This window comes from Antechinus flavipes, chromosome 5 (assembly GCF_016432865.1).
Source record: "Antechinus flavipes isolate AdamAnt ecotype Samford, QLD, Australia chromosome 5, AdamAnt_v2, whole genome shotgun sequence".
NCBI lineage: Eukaryota > Metazoa > Chordata > Mammalia > Dasyuromorphia > Dasyuridae > Antechinus > Antechinus flavipes.
The window spans coordinates 134,190,537-134,211,640 of record NC_067402.1 but is presented as its reverse complement, the minus strand read 5'-3'; positions in this window follow the sequence as shown (position 1 = coordinate 134,211,640).

Below are 21,104 nucleotides of genomic sequence, written 5' to 3'. Positions count from 1 at the left end.
TAAAATAATTATTTTCTTTTTTAGGATTCTGTATCTCCTTTTCTAGTTGGTTAACTTTTGTTTCATAATCTTCTTGTTTTTCTTGGATGGTTTTTATTTATTTATTCATTTATCTTTCAGTATCATTTGATTTTTTGAAATCTTTTTTGAATCCGTCTATTAATGCTTTCTGGGCAGATAGCCATTTAATGCTACTCTTTGGGGTAGAAGAGAATTTTTTTATTTGATTATCCTCCTCTGAAGATGCTAGCTATTTCTGCAGAGCTAGCTTGGAGGTGTTTACATTTCACAGTGGTTAAATCCCCTGCTGGGTTCTTTCTTTGGTCTTCTTGGGTTGTCCCAGAAGAGACCCCTGTTCTGCCCAAAGTCGTCTTTGTTTTTCATTAGTGTATATTTGCCCTGAAAGACAAATTTGTTTTGTTTGGGAGGGAAATCTGAAAAGTTGAAATTTTCTGACCTATTCCTCCATCTTTCCAGAATCTTACAATAGTTTATTTTCTCACACAGTTTCAAGATACATGTTATGGTTTAAAAAAAAAAAAAGACTATGTATCCCTGAGATTTTTTTCTAACTCTCAGCTATTGCAAAAGTAATTTATATGAAATTTTTATTTCTTAGGCAAAGTGCTGGAATAGAAAGAACATTGGGAGCTGGAGGACATAAGTCCATAACCCAGTTCTGCTCCTTCTGACCTATATGACTATAAGCAGTCTCTGTGCTTCTTTTTTTCTTTATTTCTAAATTGAAGGTACTGGACTGGATGATCTCTGAAGTTCCTAAATTTCTGTCCTAGTGTGACGTGGACTTTGGTTTGAGTAGGTAAAGAGGTTAAGTTTCACATGTAAGTGTATATGCTTTCCCCTTCTCTGGAGTGAGAGGGCAAGAAGGGAAGATAATTATGAGATGTCATGCTTTCAATAATTTGGACACTCTATATTGCTATAATTTCCATTTTTGCACCATGGGGCTGGGAAGAGAAGGTTTTAAATGGAAAGAAGACAAAACTTCTGGGAAATAGAACAAGTGAAGACAATGATAGGAATAATTCTTTGTTGGAAGCTTAAAGTACACTTTGATATTAGAATGGTGAAGGCCACTGCCTAGATATCCTGAACATATTTGGCACCAGAGTTATGAAAAGACTTCAGTTCTTAGAGTGTTATATTTAATATTCAGCAAGGGAGGGTGGAAAGGGAGAATTGAGGAAAAGATTTAGATTAAGCATTAATAACAGTTAAAACAGTGAGAAAAATACCCAACTGTCCCTAGATATTTATAACTTCTGATCTGTGTGTCATTAACAAAAATTCTCATTGTTTTATATACATCAAAATGTCTGACAAGATACTCTACTGAAATAATAAGTGACTCTGAGGGAAAAATAGGAGAAACCATATACCTGGCTAGTTAAAACCACTACTTCCCTATTACCTTCCTTCAGATCACATTGGAGACAGTCTAGGATATTTTGTTTGAGAGTCTTGGGAATAGCAGCTGCTTCTAAACTAAAAGCTTTATTTCATGCCTTGGCCCTACAGCCATAATCAGGAATCAATCTTGTGGAAAGGGAGCTTACCACTTCCACCCCAACTCCTACTTTCTTCAACTATGTCCTTACCATCAGGGTCTTCTATTGTCACTATTTTAAAAATGTGTTCTTCAGAAATAAATGTAGAATTTGAGATATACTTTAACAAGGGCAGGATGCAGGAGGATTATTTTCTCCATTTTTCTGGATTTAAGGCTTTTTTTTTTTTTTTTTTTTTTTTTTTTGGAGTTGACTGCTTACTATTGACTCATTGAACTTGTAGCTGACAAAAATATATAGATAAATAGGTGAAGAGAAATTCCCAATTATTTCACATGCTCTGTTGACTTACAATTAATTCCTCATTGTATACAGTTCTTGTTTAACAGATTCCTTAGACCCAACTTTGGATATTGCATTATTCTTACTAAATTTTTCCTTAATGGATTTGGTTCTTTCTTCTACTTTGTGGATATAAAATGCTACATATCCCTTCCAGCTTCTTTTTATATGTGTAGGTAGATCAAATAACGTATTATGTAAGTATATAAAAATGTTGGCTAGCACAAAACAAATAATGTATATCTCTAGAACAGTGCATTAGATCTCTTTTCTACTTCTTTCTTTCTTATTCTTTCCTCTCCTCCTTCTCCCCTTCTCCTCCCTTTCCTCTCCCTCTTCCTTGTCTTCCTCCTCATCCTCCTTCCCCTCTTCTTCCTCCTCCTTCTCCTCCTTTCCTTCCCCTCCTCTTTTTCCTTCCCCTTCTCCTTCCCTTCTCCCCTTTCCTTCCCTTCTTCCCTCTCCTTCCCTTCTTCTACTCTCCTTTCCTTCTCCTCTTCCTCTTCCTTTTCCCTCCTCCTTTCTCCTCCCCCTCGTCTTCCTCTTTCTCCTGCTCCCTCTCCTTTCTTCTTTCCATTGGTGACAATTCCGGATCATAGTCTGACCAGATTAAAAATGTAATTGAGAAATTTTTAACAAAAGAAATAAAAATATAATAAAACACAGAAAAGGTTAATATGTAATTTTCTAAGTCAATATTCAGACTGCAGAGATCCTTGTGTACTGGTTCTATTTCTATTTGAGTTTGATAACATTGATCTAGCCCCATATTTCTTCATATTGTTTACAAGAATTACATGAAAAAATTTTTTGAAATTTAGATATGCTATATACAAAACATGTGACACATTTCTGGCACTTTCAAAAAAAGAAATAAAGTTATTCTGGTTTGACTTATTTTTGATTAAGTCATGCTAGTTCAGTGATTATCATTTTTCTTTATAGATGTAAACAAACCATTCCTTTAATGATACCTTTTAGGATTTTGCCAGGAGTTAAAGTCATGTTCTCCAGCTTGCAAAATATAGTTTTTAGACCCTACTTTCTTTCTTTTATTGAAAATTAATATAGTATCTGTCTGTTTCTAGTTCTCTGATACCTCTTCTGTTTGCCATAATAGTTCAAAGATCACTATAATAACAGCAATCATATTCATCATTTCAATATTTGGAGGCAGGGAGGGATAAGAGAAAGTAGTTCTATGGCTGGTGACTCGAATCAGTCGTAGATAGCTATATTCTCATCTGAGTTTCAATTCCTTCAATAATTTTTGTTTTATTCTTCCCAGTCCAAAGATACAAAAAACAAAATAAGAGTTGAGTAGTTCAACTTTCTTTCTGAATTGTTTATTATAATTTTACCTACTCTTCATCATATTCTTTGGTCATTTGTTCTCAACATAAGCTTAAAAGTAGGAATTTTTTGGCTGACTTTTCTATCCATCACAATATCTCTCTTCCCTATTCCCCCATTTTATACACAAAAATGCTACAAAATAAAATGGTTTGTTGAAAGTCACATGATCAGGTCCTTTGATTCCCAAATTTATATCATACTTAGCTCCCTTAATAAGGATATCTGTTTTTGTGAATATAAGCACAATCCCTTCATATAGGATCACACACCACCTAAAAGTCACTCTTCCCTACTCCTTAGCAGGAGTGTATTCTGGGCTAACCATGGAGAGCTGAGACTATCTGGGTTTCCTCTTGACCTTTCTTTGTTTTGTGTAGTGGTGGAAGGGCACTCTTTACAAGATATATATGTACATAGATAAAACAGTAGCAACAAAGCTACAACAAAGCGAAATGCCTTCTGATATCCTCTGTCTACCATAAAGAGCTTATAAAATAAAATGGGGAGCGGTAGCAAGAGCTATCTCTTCTAGATCAGAAAGGGCAGCAGAACGTTTTTTGTCACCTTGGATGAAAAATATTGTCTATATCAACTGATATTCGTTGCCTATACCAACATCCATTCCTCAACAACCTACTCTAAAATTTGGATCCTAATTTAGCCTATAACCTTATAAAACAGTGTTTCCTGACTATTATTCATAGTGTAATTCAGGAAACAACAATTCATTTGTTTGGGGCATAGTTCTGCTCAGAGTAAGAGACATGTTTACTCAGAATTCTGGAGGCAGCAATCATTCAATTTGAATGTGACAAGCTATTTAATGCTGGAATGAATGGAGAATGCAATATACTTCTGTGATGTGTATATGAAGAATTATAGATATTTTCCCATTAATAGCAGAGAGAATATGGACACCAGAATCATTCTGTGGCATGAGACAAATGTAATTTACCTTGTCATAGACAGATGATGAGAATTTAGTTAATAAACAAGTTGAGGTAGGATTAGTGTTCACAGAAGAGACTCATATGAACCCAGAAAAATAAAATGAGGGACAGGCAGAGGGGTCAAAGGACAAGTTACAGAGCTAAGAATTTAAGTTTGAAACTTAGAAGTAATGGAGTCTAATATTGTCTTGGGTGAGTTAGTCCAGCTGAATAGTAGAACAGCTTGGTATAAGAGAATTAGATAAATTACCCAACTGAAGGACTAGTGTGGGAGCACAAATTCTATTTAAAAAAAAAACAAAAAACAAACAACAGCTGCGTTCATCAAAGAGCCTTCATGAATGGTTCCTGAGGCAAAAGAAGGTCGCTGAAGTTTGAAGTCCAGAGTTGAAATAACCTCAAGGATATATATATTTTTTAAATTACTCGGTTTCTCTGCCATGTTTTTGTAAATGTTCTCCAATTTTCTTTCAGATATTGAGTATATTGGTGAAACATTGCAATGGAATAAGGTATTACTGACAGGCTATTCAACTTTTCTGCCCTTTTGCTACTCAGGCCAAACCTTGCCCTAGATAGGAGCTGGCTTCCGAGTTGATAAGATCCCCTCCTGGGAAAACATGTACAGGACAAGACACACTGAGCGTAATGTAACTGTGAAAGGTAGAAGCCTCCAGACCTGAGTTTCTTGCTACAATGGAAGAAAGTTCATTTCAGGGGGAAATTAAATTTTAGGGGATGATTTTCCTTTTCTTAAAAAGAGATCAGTATGCATAGGAGCAAGTCCTTGACAACTTTAGGTTAAAAAAAAAAAAAAAAAAGGATCGCTTGATTTACATAGTATTTTAAGGTTTACAAAGTGCTTTACATATATTATCTCAAAATGAGAAGTAAACTGTCTATTGAGTTCCAAGCTTGCAAACTCACACCTAATAGAGGAAAATAAATATTGCTATTTCTTATCTTTTGAAAATATAGACTCCCTGAGGGCCAGGGATTATGTCATTTTTTTTTTTTTTAATCTTGTGGATACCATCTGTGTCCCAACAGTACCAAACTTAATAAACATTAAATAATGTTAATAATGATCCTTATCCAGTAGTCTTACTCTGATTCCTTATCATGGTATGAAAGTGACCCTGGCTTCTCAAAGATTTTACCAGAAGAATAAAAACTGACATAGGTCCTTTCAAGCTGAAAAAGTTTTCCAATCTGGGCCTGGTTGTATATCTGTTATTCAGAAAGGTGAAGACAAGGTAAACACAGAAAGACTTATTACCAGAAGAGGGGCTATCAAATGATAATGATGTAAGGAAATCATCAGACTAGGAGTGAAGAGAAATTTGACTTCATTAGTGGCTTTGATACTTTGTTAATTTCTTTGTCTCTATGATAGGAATTATAAATTCCCCTACATTGTAGGATTGTTATAAGACTCAAATGAAATAATGTATGTAAAATACTTTGCATACTTTAATTCTATATAATAGATATAATTTACATAGAACTTTAAAGTTTGCAAAGCACTTTAGATTATTATCTCATTTGATTCTCACAATAACCCAGTTAAGCAGATGTTGTAAATTTCTTCATTTTAAAGATGAGCAGACTGAAGTTTAGAGACATTAATAGAGTAACGCAGCTATTAAGTGTCCAAGGAAGGATTCAAATTCATCAATAAGTCAATAGACATTTATTAAACACTTTTGTCAGGCCTTGTGCTAAGTGCTGGGAATACAAATGTAAACAAAAAGAAAGACAGTCCCTGCTCTTAAGAAGTTTGCATTTTAATATGCAATTTGCAAAATGTAAAAGAAATTCCAGTCTTCTTGAGTACAAGTCCAGTGCTATGTCTGTTACGCTATCTAGCTGTCACGCTACAGATATAGTCAGGTAAACTTTGGCTGGATGCTAAGAGCAGGATTTATGACTGCCTGAATAAATATACCAACTTCTATATCTCATTGTTACTAGCTTGTTTCCTTGTTAAAACTCCATCCAGGTTCATAAGCATTCTGAGGGATGAATATCTCCAAATATACAAAGATTGTAAACTTTCTTTCTCTAATTGGCCCATATTCCACCTCAGGCTAAACTGAGGGAAATTTCCCTTTTGAGTTAACCCTTTTTCAATTCCAAATCAGGCTTTTATAGATCTGGATATAAATCACTTTGAATGGCGATTTGCCTTAATAAAGATTTTAAGGAACAGGATTCCACTTATGGGCTATGATAACTACTATAGGACTAAATCTTTTCTTATTCTCTTCACTATTCCCTCTGGTTGTAGAGGAAATGAGACATTAAGTGTCATATGGGTGAAGGGGAGCTGGAGTTTTTCATGGGTAGTATTTTAGGGGAGCAGAAGGAAGAAAGATATGATGAACCAGACCCATTAATCCTGTTTGGCCTATTTGGTCATATAACTTCTCAGCTCTCTCTCTCTGTTTCTGTGTATTCTGTGCCATGTTGTTTTCTCCCTTTGTAACATAGAAACAGTTCCTCCTTCATTTACTCATGTGATTTTGCTGCATTTTGTTTACATGGCTTCTCTGTATCTTAGCATGTGACTTCTCAATGGGGACAAAGTTCCTTATAAGATTAAAAGCCCTGGAAACTTGGGGAATTCTTGGTAATGGCTACATGCCAACATTACTATACTTTAAATTTCAATGGTAGTATGTCTGAAGGAGGGATTATACAAGTTTGGGTAGTATAGCAATTTTTGTGCTAGGGGAAGTACGAGAGATAAAGCTCACCAGACTTAGTATATCTGTTTAGCCCTTCTTGGTTGATTTGCACAGCCACCAGGAGAATTATGGTATTTGAAAAATATTTCCTCATCTCAGCTTTACATAGATTCTTTTAGTTTTGCTAAGTAAAAGTCCTAAGGATAATTTAATGGGGACCTTGTGTAGGGACACAGTGGGTATTATAGAAGATAAAAGGAAATGGGGTCATAAATGAGTTAGTAATTTAGACTGAGACTGAGTAGCAAGCAGGAGGAAAAAGTGATTTAAAAGACACTTAAAAATAGCCAAAGATTTTTCTTGCTAACTGACTTAGTGTGGCTGGCTGGAGACTATAACACAAGATGGTTAAAGAAAGTCATATGGATATATGTTAGAAGTGACAAACATATCTTATGGGGAAGAAACTTGACCACAGCTAAAAACCATCTATTTAATTCAGCATAGAAGCTTTATGACATACCTAATGACTTCCATCCTGTTTCTTCCTGGCAATCAAAATCTTTGTATAAATGAATGCCAGTTATTACTGTTATTAATACCATAGATATAATAATTGTCTACCAAGACAAGAAGAGTTAGTGGAGGAAGTATACGCTGTAAAAATCATGCATCATTTGAAGATTTCAAGTAATAATGTCTATAAACACACACACATATAATTAAAGTTCTTGGTAATCAAGTTTCTAATTTTCTTACTGTATTTTGCAAAAGTAATGAAAAATTCTCAGTAATGTAAAATGTGATTAAACTTTTTGTCAAAATAGTTTATTGGCATTAAATATGGCAGTTTCATGCATGTCTGATGACAAGAAATAAAGACTATAGTAATGCAGAATACTGTCTGTAGTCCAAAAAATAGACTTTACCATAAACTATGTTACAAATAGATCACCCACACATAACAATGAAATCTTTAAAAAGATAGAGAAACATAATGTAATAGTATGTTGGTATTCATTTCTTATGAAAAGACAGTCCTCAGGATTCAAAATAAAGGTTGCTGGAAAGCAGAAAATTTAACAATTGAATAGGTTTCATGGAGCTAAGAAAATATACCCCACATAGACTCGAGGTTATTACTTGCAGGTGACATAACTAAGATCAAGATCTCTAGATTTAGTCAAGAAAGAATGAAATTCCCCCTCAAATATTTAAGAGTATGTTTGCAAGAGATTTTTGAGACTCTGAGGATAATAAATATTTTAACATCAACTGAAGGGATGGAATGTGAAATTTACTGATTAAATCTTCAGGATATATGATGTGAAAACACAAAGGAGATAGAAAATGTAATAAAGGCAACACAAAGAAAAATCACAGAAGTTGGCTTAAGATAACAAACACACAGCAGACCAACTCATGTTTATGAACACTCTTAGTCTGAATGAAACAGCACTAAAGAAAATCTCCAGGATAAAAAAAATATATATATTTTATTCTTTTCTTTTAGTTCCCAGGAATCATCCATCATAGAATGGTTATAGTTTCACAGACTCAAAAGTTTTGGTCAGAAACTTTAGCAAAAAATAATTTCAAAGATGAGAAAACCTCAGCTTAGATTGGAGCATTAATAGAATTTTAAATGTACAGAACCATCAATTTTACAGTCTTTAAAAAAAATCTGACTGAAGTGGGAGTCGGGTTGGAAGTTGCCACATCTCTCAAATAATTCTAGCCACTCAAAAACAAAGACTAAATCAATGGAAGAGAAAGCCAAACTACTTTCATTTAGATAATCTGATTTTAGCAAAAGCATTGTGGGCGTCTTATTTCAATATTCTAATAGATTTCATTGATTGTTCATAATACCTCCTATAACACAAATCACTGTATGTCCAAGACTAACTTCTGTCTTGTCCATGTTATGATATACCCAACATTCTAGGGACTTTCCTCTTGTTTTCATGATATTTGTGTGGATATCAATAGAGCAAATGGGCTGACTCAGTTATTTTTTGCCATCTCAATGTAACTAGCTAAACATGTCTCCCCCATTCATAATTACTCATCTGCAATATTTTCAATTTGATCACACCCCACATTTCTCCATTATTCTTTGGAGGATCTTCGACCCTAGTTCTTCAGAGACTATGTTGTTGATTAGTTTTGTTAGTTTTATCACTTCATGACCTCTTTATTGGGATTTTCTTGGCAAAGATACTGGAGTAGTTTGCTATTTTCCTCTCCAGCTCATTTTCCAGATGAGGAAATGAGGTAGACATTTAAAAGGACATGCCCAGAATCACACAGTGAGTATCTTAGTCTGGATTTGAACTGGGGTCGTTGTAACGCCTAGTCCAACATTCTATTCTCTGTGTCATCTACCTATCTATAGTTAGAGACTTAGTATTCCATAATTCACAGCGGTGAAACATCAATAGAATGATAGAATAGGAGATAGAGACCCTTTTGGTATAGGGAACTCCTAAGTAAGAAAATTCATTTGGAGGTTTACTTGATGATTTGAGAAGTTATGTGACTGGCACAGGGGCACAAAGGTAGTATGTATCATTAAATCAATTAATCAATCAACAGGTATTTATTAAATACTGATATGTGCCAGACTTTATACTAGTTGTTGATATAAGTACAATATCTACTTTCAATAAGGTTACATTATCAAGGAGATGCTGTCCAGCTATTCTATTGTGTTCAACTCTTTATGACCCCAAGGACCATAGCATCCCTTCAATCTTTACTCTCTCTTGAAGTCTGTCCAAGTTAATATTCATTGTTTCCATAATATTATTTATCCATCTCATCCTCTGCCATCCCCTTTTCCTTTTGCCTTCAATTTTTCCCCACATCAGGGATTTTTCACCACAATGAATCTCATCTTCTATTACATGGCAAGAATATTTAGGTTTTAGGTTTAATATTTGACCTTCCAGTGACTATCCTGAACTACTTTCTTTAAAGATTGACTGAATTGATCCCCTTGCTATTTAAGGTGTCTCCACCACCACAATCCAAAGGTATTGATTCAGGATTGCTCATCTTTCCTTAAAAATATGTATTTGTATATAAAATATATAAATATATTTTCAGCATAATTAAAAGTTAATAAGCATAACTATATTCAAAGTTGTTAACTACAAGTAATATAGGAAAGAAGTCCCTGGCAATTGAGAAGATTAGGAAAGCTGTATGTGCAAGATCCTACTTGATTCTGCCATTTTATCTTCCTCCCTGGGCCAGAGTGCTAGAGAATGGCCAGTGCCCTCTGGCTCTGCCTGAAGTATCCTGGTCCCTCCTTTTCTCATTCTGCATTGCTATTAATAGAACCACAGTATCTCATAAAAGGGAAAGGATTTGGTCCAACTAACTTCCCTGTAATTTTCTTGATTTGTCAAGTCACTCATAGAACTCATTAAGTTGCTTTTAATAAAACAAATCTTTTCCTATTCCTTTAAGATCAAATAAGTTTAAATTCTCATCTGAAAATACTAGCTTATTCTATAATAAAAGATGTTTTCATAAAGTAATGTAGGCTAAAAATTCCTAAAAGTTCAACTGCAGAGTGAATTGGAAGAAATATTCAACTTGTTCCCACAGGCACATAGGCACAATAAGTTCTCAAGAAGAAGTGAATCTACCTTTTACAACACTTTACTAAATGCTAAAACTTGGAGACCATTTATTTTATTTTATTTTATTTATTATTATTATTATTATTATTATTATTATTATTTGTGGTGGGGAGATAGCATCCCTGCTGTTTTCTTACTATTCCTTTGCATGTATGTGGGGAGGAGAAGGGGATAGGGAGAGGAAATGAGGTGGAGTGTGATAGCAAGATTGAGGGGTGTGGTAAATTAAGAGCAGTATTCTGCCATCTTTTTCTTCTTCATGTTCTGTTTTGTCACACACACCTCATCCCATCCTTATGTACTGTAATAATTCACCTACCTGTGCAAATCTCTAGTTTATCTACTCTATTCACAAATTGGGAAGAAATACCAATCCTAAGGCCAGTAGTTATTAGACTTACTTGCAAGGTAGCTTTTATAAGGGTTACCTTTGTAAATTTTGTGCTTTTTTGGTCCATCTTCCCTTTTGAATGTATGGCTGTTTGTGTATGTTCTGGGGCAGCTGAAGGGAAGCTGAATCTTTTTAATTTAAAAATATATATTTCTGATATTAAATAGCAGAAATTTGTAGGAAATTTTGCTAATTTCCTTCTCAGGCAATATTATCTATGAGAAACCAGAATGTATGAAGTAAGCAATCATACCAAAACCATCACCTTTTATTCTATTAGCTCTATTCAATTTACAGCCAGAGTAGTTGAGAGAAAATAAACAGGCTTTTAAGTATTGACTTTAAGTTCCTTGATCTTTTGTTCTTATATTACTTATATTTCCCAATATATCCCTCTCCTTCCCCTTCCAAGAAAGTCATTCTCTATGAGAGAGAATACAAACAAAAAAGAGAAATGAAGCTTTTTGTTCAACACAATAGCTCCATTAGGAGTGATGAGGGATAGATATGGGGTATCTAAATGAACTTAGGGTTTAGTTGAGGTCTAGTGAAAGGTTCAGGATATAGGGAGTCAAATAGAGTTCCCCTGCAACCCCTTTGGATTCAGCGCAAGGATACCGGGTTAAATGAAGTCTAATAACTGTGCTAGTTCCCAATAAAAGCATTTATTGGCCTGAAAAGCTAGATTGATAAAAGAAGTTTATTATAGAGTTTGGAAGTAAGGAAATAGGTGAAGATAGAGATAAGAAGGGCACTGAACAGAGGGTCCTGACATGGCTACATGTTTGGGACCTCTGCCCATTTAAAAGGAAATTGATATGCAGAGTAGGAAGTAGGATGTTACTTATTCTGTAGGGAAAAAAAATCTTTGCTACAGGTGTGTGTTTGTCATCTATATTAGCCTTTTGGAGTGTTTTAAAGGACAAAAAAGATATATTAAAATTTTGTTGAAATAAAACCTTTAAATTTTTTCTGTAATTTTTCAATACAGAAGGTATTGAGATACAGGTATAAAAAAAACTTTTAAATTTTTCTGTAATTTCTCAATTCAGAGGATATTGAGAGATAGGTATATAAAACACATGTAAATATATATACATAAATATATGTGTGGACCTGGTGGGACTAGATTTGCAACACATCCAATCCGAAATCCGCCTTTTGGTTCCAAAAGGAAGGAGAGTAATGATCATCAAAGTGTGGTCTGACAGCCCTAACCTACATTTTGTGCACCCATGTGTACGTCTGTATATGAAAGGCAGAGTGATGTTGGGGGGGTGGGGGAGGAAGGGAGGGAGAAAGGGAGAGAGAGAGAGGGAGGGAGGGAGAGAGGGAAGAAGAGAGAGACAGAGGGAGGGAGAGAAGAAGGGAGGGAGGAAGGGAGGGAGGGAGGGAAGGAGAGAGGGAGGGAGGGAGGGAAAAAGAGAGAGAGAGAGAGAGAGAGAGAGAGAGAAGAGAGAGAGAGAGAGAGAGAGAGAGAGAGAGAGAGAGAGAGAGAGAGAGAGAGAGAGAGGAAAGAGACACAGACAGATGGACATGGAAGGAGGGAGGGAGGGAGGAAGAGAAAGGAAAGGAGGAAGAGGTGGAGAGAAGGAGAGAATGGAGGGAGGGAGGGTGAGAGAGACAACTGGTCTCCAACCCAGGGAGACCTGTGCTCACATGATGTTAACATGTGCTGTCTATGAGACCTTAGATATTTCATGTCTCCGTGCTCTTGGTAAATCTCTGATACTGAAAGTTGAAGAGAAATTGCCATTCTGCATTGGTAGAGGGCACTTCCTCAATCACTAGTTTCCTAAATTAAAGCTATCACAGGTTCAGTTGCCATATGTATATATGAATGTATGTTTGAATGAATAGCATAGGAGATAGCATCCAGGAATTGAAATTGAGAAAATCTATGTTTAGTTGATATCATTAATGCCTATTAATAGTGTTACTTTGGCCAAATCACCTGAGTTTTCAATACTATAAGCACTTTGAAGAATATGCTAATTATTTTTAATTCATTACATTGATAGAGGTAGTGCCCAAATCAAGTTGTTCTTCATATTGATTAATTCATAGGTCTGGGACACACACACACACACACACAAACCAAATAGATTTGACTACATGATTTCCTAACTAAATGAGTTCTGGTGATTTCCGATTGCCTCTCAGATAAAATATAAATGTCTCCAAAAACTTTTAAAGTCCTATACAACTTGCCCATGCCTCCCTGCTCCAGCTTCATTGTACATTACTCCTGTTCCCATACTCTGCAATTCATCCAAACTGTCTTCTCTGTCCCATATTCATAACATTCCATCTCCCATCTTCATATTTTTAGACTGGTCCTATCCCTGTATGGGATTCAGTCTTCTCTTACCTCTGATTAACAGAGTCCTTTTCTTTCTTTAAGATGCTGTACCATCTTCAGCATGAAGTCTTCCTAGTGCCCCTAAATTCTAATACCCTTCCTCCCCAACTCCTTGACATAGCCAAGATTGTCCAAAAATCAGGGCAGTTTTAAGCAACTAATGCTTAAAAGTGACTTTTGGGACACTTTGTATTTATGTTTATTGTCTTTGTTTTTATGTTATATGTGTTTTTGTACTTATGTACTTGTTATATCCTCCATTAGAACACAAGCAAATTGGAAGTAAGGAGTGTTTCATTCCTTGAATTGGTATCCCCAATGCCTAGCATTGTATCTGGTACATTGTAGGTGCTTAATAAATACTCAATTGATTATATATATATATACATATATATATATACATATACATATGTATATATATATATGTATATATATATATATACACACACACACATATATATATAATATGTGTGTATGTCTATACTCTATAGAATATGTATTCTTTATATACATACAAAGAATCCAGGAGGATCTGAGTTCAGATCCTATCTCTGATATATACACACACATTTATACATATATATGCATGTATATAATATACATATATTCTGTATAATACATAAAAAAGTATATATGGGAGTCTGGCATATATATATATATGTGTATATATACACACACACACACACACACACACACACACACACATATATATATATATATATATATATATGTATATGTAGTTATGTAGAATAATTAAATGTGTCCATACTAATTTCTCTGCATTTAATAGCTTTTGCAAGGGTACTCTCTAAGGTTACAAATTTTTAAATGAAAAATGTAGAAAGGAAAATTTCTCTCAGGATGACAGTAATGTCAGTGATAATGAAATGTTTCTGTTGACTTTTACTGAAGTGACTTAGCTCAGATTGCCTGCATACAACTTGCCAGTTTCTCAGATAGATCCCTGTCATGCTCTCACATGATAAGCCAATCCATCCATGGTTGATGAGAGGACTAGATCATTGGAGTGAATATGTTAGCATAGTACCTCCAGCCTTTGCCCAAATAATTGGCCAGATGATTGTGGCCTGATCATGACATCAGGAAGAATTCCTGCCAAATCTATTATCTTAGTTCATTGTAATATCCCAAGGTTTGTTTCCAGTTCAATACTGTCTATTGCTTCTTCTTCCCCATAAATTGCATGTCAGCATACTACTAAATGCTAGAAATTTATGTTATGGCATATCCTGTTCCATTCAACTTTGTTTTGCTTCTTATAAAATAAAATTTCTTCCTAAAAAATTTGTTGATGTTTTATCTGGTGCATCTCTCTCTCTCACTCTCTCACTCTCACTCTTCCTCTCTTCCCCTCTCCCTCTCTCTTCTGTTTCTTTCTCTCTCTTTTTGTCTTTCTTTATCTCTGTCTTTCATCTGTTTGTCCATCTTTTGAAGTGCTTGAAAATAGATGGAAATACCATCAATATAATCTTTAGCAGTATAATCTCTATACAAGTGGGAGAATGGGTAGGTCTTTGGATTATGATTACTTTTACAGATAATTTTGGTTGAGATGCTTTTCTGTAGAAAAGGTTACAAGAAATGTGAAAAGATAAACAATTTTATGGAACTCTTCAAAGATTTATGGTTTTTCTTTAAAAAAAAAATGTTCTCAGTAAATACTCAGTAAATGCCCCCTGCCTTTACATACAGAACAATCAGTGAGAATATGAGATGAATAACTCAGTTCCCATTTCTACTCCGTCATTCCACTGAATGACCATTTATCTTGAATCCCTAGGTATCAATTTCCAATAATACTTATATGATGAAAAACTGATTTATGCATAGAGTACTGCTGAGGTTGTTCCCCATGAGAAAGAGACTGTGGAACCTGCTTCTGAGAGAAGACTGATAACATGTAATAGCATTTCGAGACTTTGGATCAATTATGGACATCCTATAGCTGGTTTTAGTCTGTTTAAGATAATGAATAGAAGTTTCTTTGACTCTAATTACAGAAGTCAAATTAGGAGTTGTCTTCAAAAATCTCTAGTCAGCCTCTGTCTTTTTCTTCTATTGGTTTGACTTTGACTGACTTCTGGTCTGGTCAAAGGCATTATGTTGAGGGGAAAGTCCTTGGATCTTTTCCCCATTCAAGACTAACATGAAGACCTATGAATATAGGCCTCAATCTGTTCTTTTGTTTGAGATGAAAGAGATGGAGGTTTTTGGGATTTTTGATTTTCGAAAGCATTAATAAGTGCTTACTATGTGCTGAACATTTTAATGTTAAACACTAGGGATTGAAAGAAAGTAAAAACCAAGTCTCTGCCCTCAAGGAACATGCATTCTAATTTTGGGATAGGGAGGTAGCAGAGAAAGGAATGCTAGGTACATACAAAATATATCCAAAGTTAGGTGCAAGGTAATTTAAAGGAGGAAGACTTTGTCTCATCAGATCATTAAAAAAACCCAAAACAAAACAAAAAAATCATCCTAGTGATGTTATGTCTTCAGATACTAAATAAGGAATTCATGTCCTAAGAAGCTATATAGCCTAACAGGAGAATTACACAGAGATAAGTGATACAAAACAGAATATATGGTGTTCATAGGGAAGTTCAAAATACTTTGTGAAGTTTAAAGAGGGAGCATTAACTTTCTTTTTTTTTTTTTTAATTTAATTTTATTTAATAATAACTTTACATTGACATAATCCACGCCAGGGTAATTTTTTACAACATTATCCCTTGCACTCGTTTATGTTTTGATTTTTCCTCTCCCTCCCTCCACCCCCTCCCCAAGATGGCAAGCAGTCCTATATATGTTAGATATGTTGCAGTATATCCTAGATACAATATATGTTTGCAGAACTGAACAGAGGTCTTGTTGCACAGGGAGAATTGGATTCAGAAGGTAAAAATAATTTGGAAAGAAAATCAAAAATGCAGATAGTTCACGTTTGTTTCCCAGTGTTCTTTCTTTGGGTGTAGCTGTTTCTGTCCATAATTTATCCATTGAAACTCAGTTAGGTCTCTTTGTCAAAGAAATCCACTTCCATCAGAATACATCCTCATACAATATCGTTGTCGAAGTGTACAATGATCTCCTGGTTCTGCTCATCTTATTTAGCATCAGTTCATTCAGGTCTCTCCAAGCCTCTCTGTATTCATCCTGCTGGTCATTCCTTATAGAACAATAATATTCCATAACAATCATATACCACAATTTACCCAGCCATTCTCCAATTGATGGACATCCATTCATTTTCCAGTTTCTAGCCACTACAAACAGGGCTGCCTCAAACATTTTGGCACATACAGGTCCCTTTCCCTTCTTTAGTATCTCTTTGGGGTATAAGCCCAGTAGTAGCACTGCTGGATCAAAGGGTATGCACATTTTGATAACTTTTTGGGCATAATTCCAGATTGCTCTCCAGAATGGTTGGATTCGTTCATAACTCCACCAACAATGCATCAGTGTCCCAGTTTTCCCGGATCTCTTCCAACATTCATCATCATTTTTTTCCTGTCATCTTAGCCAATCTGACAGGTGTGTAGTGGTATCTCAGATTGTCTTAATTTGCATTTCTCTGATCAATAATGATTTGGAACACTCTTTCATGTGAGTGGTAATAGTTTCAATTTCATCATCTGAAAATTGTCTGTTCATATCCTTTGACCATTTATCAATTGGAGAATGGCTTGATTTCTTATAAATTTGAGTCAGTTCTCTATATATTTTGGAAATGAGGCCTTTATCAGAACCTTTAACTGTGAAGATATTTTCCCAGTTTGTTGGGAGCATTAACTTTCAAATGATTAGAAAAACTTTTTTTTAGTATGCTTTTATTGACATCTTTTGTATTGACATTATCTACATTTTTCCAGTGTATTTCTCCTTTACACTCCAAGATTCTTTATACTATAAATCATAAAAAGGAGGGGGAAAAAAAAACAGATCATGAAAACCAATTAACATTGAAAAAGTCTGACATTATTAACAGTTCATAATCTCCTACTTTTGCAAAGAAGTTGGGACAAGTATCTCTTAATATATTTGGGCACAAGCTTAGTCACTATAATTTTACAGAATATAGTTTAAATTATCTTGTCATTGTTTTCATTTTTGTTGTTAATGTGTATATTATTTTTCTGGTTCTGTTTATTTTATTTTGTACTAGTTGATATAATTCTTTCCATGCTTTTTTGTATTCATATTAATTCTTTTTTCATATTATAGTAATAGCCTATTACATTCATATATCACAGTCAGTTTCTTTAGTGATCTCCTAATCAATGAATATCTACTTTGTTCTCAGTTCTTTGTGATCACAAAAAGTGCTGTTATATTTTGGAGTATATGGAGTCTTTTTGTTCGTGACCTCCTTGGGGTATATGCCTAGTAGTAGAATCTCTGGCTCAAAGGGAAAAGGGAAGAGAGAAAGGAATAAACATTTATTATTGTTATTTTCTATGTTGTAGGCATTGTGCCAATCATGTTATAAATATTATCTCATTTCATCTTTATAAAAACCCTGCCTGGTAAGTGCTTTTATTATCCATATTTTACAACTGAAGAAATTGTGGCCAACAGAGGTTAAATGCTTGCCACACAGCTAGTTAAGTGAGTGTAGATTTGAACTGAAGTCTTCCTGACTCCTGCCTCAGTGCTTTGTCCACTTTGCAGTTTAGTTATTTATTTCCATAATTCCAAATTGTTTTCTAGGTCTATCAACATGTATTTCTGTGCCTATTTTCCTACTTCCAGAATTATTAGATGAGTTTAATTTTCCAACAACAATGCACTAATGTACTCATCTTAACTATTTCCTTCTTTTGCTGTCTTTGCCATTTTGCTAGGAGGGTGCAAGATGAAAGGGTGCAAGATGAAACCTTTGAGTTATTTTGAATTGTATTTCTCTTCCTATTAGTGATTTGTAGCTGTTAATAGTTTGAAATTTTAATTTGGGGAATTGGTTGCTTATATCTTTTGACCACTTATCTATTGGAGAATGTTCTTTGATATTACATATTTTTGTTGGTATTTATCAGAAATATTTGACGTAAAGATTTTTTTCCCCAATTGACATTTCCATATCCTAGTTTTTTAGTTTAGTTTTCCAAAATCTTTTCATTTTCATGGTAAGCACATGTAACTTCTGGATTTATTCTTCCAATTCTCACCTACACAGTAGGGTCTGATCCCCAGAGCCCTCTCAGTCCTGTGGGATAGAGTTAACTAAAGGGCTGTAGAATTTCTAATGCTACATGGTTTAGGAGTCTTTACTTGTGTGCTTTCCAACATGATTATCAGTTGACATCAAGCTGTCAGCCTAGAGAAAGGGTCTTTGCTAAGGTCAAATAATAAGAACAGTTGGTATAAAACATCTCTCCAAAGTCTGTGACCTACTCTCTCTTCAGTATATACAGAATCCCGAGAAAAGTGAACTCAAGCTTAGAGAGAACATGAGACAAAAGGGTTATTCACAGATCTTAGTCATTCTTTTATTAGAATCCTTAAAATGTTCTCCTCTGGTTTGTTGTAATTTGTTTGCTTTTACTGATAGGTTCTTTGTAGAGCCTTGAATCTTTCCCATTCTGTTCTTCGTTTCCACTGCAGACATTACTATCATATATTCTGCTCTGAAATGCTTCTAGGGCATTAAGGAAAAGTCCAAATCCTCTGGACTCTTTAAAATTCATAAGGCTTCTCTAGAACAAGGAGAGGGGTAAGAGAACAAGACTAAGGCCCAAGACCTTGTTGTCTCTTTCACTTTCTCCCCAAATTACTCCTTTATCCTTATCCCCACCCCCAACCTTTTTCCAATTAGTTCATTCTCAAAAGTTTAGCTAGAATGTTTTCTTTTCTTCACTGTTAATTAAGTATTTGAATTTCTTGGACCCAAACTGGTTTATATTTTATTGACAAACCGGAGGGCATGATCAAGTTTTTTCAACCACTCTGAATATATTTTCTGTTCCCAGAAAATGTCTCTCTTATTGAGAAAGACCTTTTTCTGAACTTGGTCTAATGCCAATGATTGATTGATTAAATAAAGAAGTGTTTTTAACCTAGTTAAGCTATCAGAGCTTAGCATCTTACCATTGACTTTAAATGGAGTATAGTGATTCGAATGATTTACTCAATTGATCCCTTATATAGTTATCAAAATTATTTTTTTTGCAATCTTTATCCTTTGTTTGATTAATAATTTATCTTCTAGCCTTATCTGGAAAAGGTAATTCTATTTTAATGTGTTTATTATCTTCCAATCCAGTTACCAGGATTTATATTGGTTTTCTTCATGTGGTCACAAATTTGTTTTCTTTAGTTACTTCTCTACTAGAACCCTCAAATTTCATATATAAACTTAAGTTTATATCTTATCTTATTTTTTTTTTAAGCAGTGGGGGTTGGGAGTGAAGTGGGAGGTGGGAGAAAGGGAGTGGACAGGGAAGGTTGGGTCTGGAGTGGATAGAAGAGTTTATATCTGTTTTCTCTATAATTGTCTATATGTTGTCCTTTTCAGATATTTATTGGATTTGTGGGGAAGAGCTAGGGTCCTCTATACCTTTTCATATCACCATTACCTAGAAGTTGATAAGCTAAGTCTTGAAGGAAAAAAATTGGGCAGAACTCTTCTAGGGTTGTTGTGTAGTTGGTGGCGCTAGCTCCTGACGTTCTTTAGACATCATTGAATTAGAAGTTCTTGTTCTATGTCTAGGATTCCTTAGGGTCTTAGGTAGTCCAGAGCCTGATCATATACTCCTCATGGGCCAGGAGAACAATATATCTAAGAGGTGATCTGAATAATAACTATGAATCTTCCAGATTAGGCTTCATTACTTTATATCTAATCTTCATGATTTAATTAAGCCTCTTCTCACTGGAAAAAATTGCCACACTTCTGAGTAGAGAAACTAGGAAAGCATAAAGCAATAGAATGGGAAATCACATTCATGTTGTACTATATTGGGAGATATGTTCAAAGTTAGCTCTCTATCATGCTATATTTCCTTGAATACATATATGTACGTGTGTGTGTGTGTGTGTGTGTGTTTTGGTCTGGTCCTGAGATTTCATTACTTTAAGAAACTTTCAATATGGAAACTTCTTCCACTGATATATCCATACATATTCATATATATATATACACACATATATATAAACATATTTTCAAAAAAAGGAAATCAACAATCTTAGAATTACAAACCTTCATGCATAGGGGGGAAAATCCTACCGCAACCAATCACTAAAAACTTACTTGGTAAATACCAAGAAGAAAACACTCTACTGAGCAATATCCAGCATGGCCTTGAAGATAGGTTTTGGCAGACTAATATAATCTCCAATGACAGAATGCTAAGACAGATAGGTAGAGAGGAAGCAATAGTTACAATATATCTTGACATTGGCAAACTGATTCATTTCTGCATCAATAAGTTGAAGAAATAGGCTCCAATTCATACTGAAATTAGGTGAGGCAAATCTCACCAACCTGCTTTTCTTTAAATGATGTTCTTTCTACAAGTCTTTGAAGTAGTAATAGGGATTTCCTTATTCCACTTTGAAGATGAGAAAACAAGCTCTGAGAGGTTAAGGTGTTTGGTCATGATCGCACAATGAGTGAGTAGCTAAGGGTGAATTTTCAAATTAGATTTCTTAATGTAAGGTTCAGCACCATCTCTACTGTTATTGCAGAAGATCATCTCACAAATGAGAGTAGATTGTATCTGGGGTTAAAATGAAAGGAGTGAAGTCAAATGCAGATAGAGGAAGTCATAGAAGATCTGGGATGGAAGCCAAGGAACCCAAAGACAGTAAGATG